Raw genomic sequence first — 4,429 nt, 5'->3', positions numbered from 1 at the left:
TCTGTCTGCTCTCGGCAGCACCGATGCGTGCCAGTCCTACATTTATGGCCCTGCTTTTCTACTTTCCGTCAGGTTTGCGCAAAAAAGTGCCGTAGGTCGGCTCCCGGCAGTGACAGTGCGTGCCAGTCTGAAAACGTCGAGCGACCGTAAAACGACATTTGCTCAAAGTTAGAGTGGCGGCAGTCTGTGCAAAATAAGAAAATTACACTGTTTTAACTGTTCGATATTGCACGTAAAAGTGGCTGAACAAACATGTAAACACACAGAGTATATACGCACAAACGTTACGCATAGTTGTAGTCAACTTGGGGTTGGTGGTGAAGAGAAGCAGTATCTTTGGGCAGATGTGTGGGTGGAAGTCATCCGCCAGTCACATTCAGCTATCACAGCAAGTGACAGGCGAGAGCGCCGTGAGGTGGTTTCAAGTCGAGTCAAGTAACCGCATCAGGACATGATCATCAAATCTTGCAGACCCATTCTTTCGACAAATGTCGGTATTTTCCCTTTCCATTGGTCAGGGATGCAGTCTCCTATTCAGCCCATGGGGATGCCCTCCCCTAATCTAAGGCTCCCCCAACTATGAGAAGAAAGTGGGCCAGATCGGAGGAGAAAACAGTGGCGGATTGTCGTGTTTGATTGTGTCAGCTTTCTCTGCCGAACTCCCCCATGGCGCATTCTGCGAGGCCACTCTCTTGCCACTAGCCAGAATTGGAAGCTATGAGCATTCTCAAACCACATCACGTTGAACAAGCTCAATACATTTGCTAGATGGAATAAGGTCAGTGTCGCTTGGCGATCTTGTTCAAACTTGCATCGCTCTTAGACTACCTTCGCACCGAGTCTCGTTCTGAGAACGGCTGTGTCATTTTACAAAAATTGCGCCGTTTTTTGCTCGGGAGAGTCACGTGTTGTTTCTAGCACTTGGCATGACTGATCGTGTGATGTTTCTGAAGTTTCTACGTGTTGTCCAGAATCATTACTGCTGACCGGACCTGACAGGCAATTGGCCAACCCTAAACGGCAAACACCTGTGGGCCAACCCAGTCCCTATTGGACAACCGGTCTATTCACTAGTGTTTGCGCATGGCCTTAACTCAGATGGAGACCAAAAAGAGGAGTGCCTGCCCGCTCGCTTACCTCACTAGAAAATGTGGCGTTTCTGTGCCCGACCAGTGTGTCACTGAAAGCCGGCTCCCCCCAGAACCGATTACTATACAGACTGAAAACAGATAACATTTGATTGGAAACCCATCGCCACACAAGATTAAAATCACCGTTTTAAAGCTAAGTTGAAACTTACCTGATCAGCACCATAAAGCATAGATGTCCCTGGCAACGTTCCACTTTGACACGGACAAGTAACGAGCAATAAGCATTCTGAAAAACGCCGTTCAACGTTCTAAACAACAGTTCTGCATAAAAAAGTCGGAGTAGGTTAATGCATCGCCATTCAGTATAAAAACAAATTAGTCCGCGATGGGGGTTAAAACGCCAGTGTGCTTCATTTCTTTTGTCTTTAATGAGAGATGTTCGATGATTTCATGAAACAGCCTTTTCCTGGAACTTGATTTTACGTAAATATCTGGCATATTCTAGGCTTTATCTGATTTTTTGTTAGGTTTCTCGACATAATTATGGGTTGGGACTTGGTTTTTGTTGCAGCGGTGTGAATATTTCAGCATATATATTGACTCCTACCAGCTCTTTTCACGCTAACATTATTGGGCATGGACCTAATTTGGTATCGCATTTGCAATGCATGAAACGTGGGATGAGCAGAAGCAAAATTTATGAAGTAATGTCATGTTTATAAAGAGTCGGAAAGACCTACAAAAAGCGTTGCTGTGTAGCCATCGAATACGTATCCATCATTTCACGTTTGCGGTACTTTTTTATTATGTCTTATGCGACCACATTAGATATGTAAAATGATGAATATTGCAACGAATATGAACTACGACGAAATAAAACGCTACCAACAGCTAACTTTACCGCCGCTGTTTTCATAGACCTGGCGACAAACGATGTGTTTCGTTCTTGTTTATCCTACCTTCCGTCCGTTTCAGATTTCTTACCAGCAGAGATATTCACACGTAATGGGGAAGCATATGGCACCAAATGAGTTCCATCTTATAATGCCAGCAAGAAAAAAGCTAACTGACTTAGACAAAAGTTTGACTTAGTTGTTAGGCTGGACCCAGGCTCACCCGGGAAAACTCTGCGTGGGATCCTGGTTCTTGCTGAAACAGTGGCTCGATACTAGCTGTTTCCTGAGTTCTTTCTGGTTCCGCAACCTGGAGACGCGATCGATTTCCTGAAAGGGATCTTGGGAACCAGACATATGTCCGCACACCAAAGAGGTTCGCGTTTGCAAACTTATTACTTGCCAGTCATCCAGGCAAACCACAATGTGAGTTTGGTATTCATCGGTTGCAAATATTTGGCATGGCGGCTGTCAGAGCCTCTTAAATATGGGCTTATCCGGTCATCACGGGTCAGTGACATGATATGACACACACGCATGAGTTTCATGTATCATGTAAAGATGCCACGGGATAATTTTCTGAAGGTTTTGACGTCTGCGGATTCCTTAAATCTCCTGTCATCGTCAAAAAGCCAGAGAGGAGAAGGAAGGAACGGTCAGGAGTTCTCCGGCCTCGAGTGGGATCAACTAGCGCACTTCAACATGTCACATTGAAGCCAACGAGCAGCTTATGTACAATACCCACGGGCATTATTGCCGCTAGATGTGCGCAAGGTTTGTACACATAGCCCAGTCACCTGTCAAATGTATGTTGAAGATGATCAGGCCACTACACTTTACGGCGCGCTAGATGACTCTGCGGCGGACGAGCCGCGTCGCATCCTGCTCAGGCGAGGGGGGAGGAGATGAGCAGCATCACCGCCCGGCCGTCGCTGGAGTCAGACGGCAGCGCCCGGCCGTCGCTGGAGTCAGACAGCAGTGTCCGGCCGGCCCGCGCAGGGCGGTCTGCGTCGCCCCTCCCATCAGAGGTCGGCCCAGCGTGAGATCGCCGCCGGCCGCCCGAGGCGGATCGCTTCCGGCGCTCTCGGCCATGTCCGGATCAGTCTGCGTACTGACGGTACCCCGGCGTGGTGGCCTGAGCGGAGGCTGACATGAGCAGCCGGGCGAGGCTGGTGGGGGAGCCGGGGTCACGGTTTACTCCTAGGATACTTGCAAAAGCTTTATATCAAGTGACTGGCTGACTGTTCCGTTCAAGTTCAGGCTGGCTGCCATTTGGTGGTGGGGGCGTTTTTCGGTGTTTATCAGGCCATGCTCTCGTTTTTTGCTTTGTTCACGATTTATGTACGGGGCTACGTTTTTTGCGTTACGTCCGTGTCATAAAAACGGACCATTTTGAAAGGAGAAAGGCAGCATGTTTACGCCACCTGTGGCGTTAGGGGGAGTATTCCCCCTTTTATACTTTCAGTCACTGTTCCATCACACGTGCACACTTGGATCCGTAATATCAATTTTTTTCCAAATCATTGTGGGTAACCCAAAATTTTGATTTGAAATAGCCAACTCTGCGAGAGAAATCTAATTTGACTACCCGCACAAGGACCACGTTTCATTTGCCCCGCTTTTTCATTTGTGTGTAACACATTAATGTGTCAGAATGTTTGTGTAGTAAATGCCAAGAAAGCCTGAAACACCGTTCAGACAAAACGATGTGCTAAAATGAAACTATTATGCCGCGACTTCAACAAAATGTTGTACATTGCTTTAATTCCTCTCAAATGGCGTCAACCACTTTGGCTCTTTCGAGGCGCATTTTGCCTTATGAATGGTGATATCACACAATCCATGTGATGCACTGCCTCAAATTTCAACCAACCAATTTCTCGGCAGCAGGCCCTTGTCTACTGGACCAATCGCAAGCGTTCTTTTATTTGCACCAGTAAAAGTGCGCGCGGTGTTTGTCATGACGATGGTGGTCGCGGCTGCAGAGAAGCGCTGCGCTGTTCTAAAGCGTTGAGAACGTACTTTGGACACAACAATTATTAAAACTGATGTTATTCTTATGTTCTGACGGTGCTGCAGTGGCTACTATTAGACGTAACTAGTCCTGAGGTTTCATTTGAGTATGTTTTTGAAATATACCCAGAGGTGGAACGCTCCCTTAAAGACAGAGATCACATTTGCAGCAAGTTAAAACCATTGTAGATGCTTTAAAGAAACAACCTGCGAACCATGTCAGTTAAAATTTGTCATGTAAATGTGCTTGGCAGCAAACAGATGAATCCATCGCCGCGTTAGATGCAAATTTTGAAACCTTGGCCATTTATTCATACGGAGGGGTAGTTGGACACAGTGCACTTGGAGACCATATTTCAGATCGTCTCTAAAAACGATATAAAACATAATGAACTTCCAAAATATCAGTGCAACACAACCTGCCATGTTTGA

Source organism: Pollicipes pollicipes, unplaced genomic scaffold (assembly GCF_011947565.3).
Source record: "Pollicipes pollicipes isolate AB1234 unplaced genomic scaffold, Ppol_2.1 Scaffold_5724;HRSCAF=6776_pilon_pilon_pilon, whole genome shotgun sequence".
Taxonomy (NCBI): domain Eukaryota; kingdom Metazoa; phylum Arthropoda; class Thecostraca; order Pollicipedomorpha; family Pollicipedidae; genus Pollicipes; species Pollicipes pollicipes.
The sequence above is the reverse complement of the archived record's forward strand: the minus strand, read 5'-3'. Positions refer to the sequence as shown.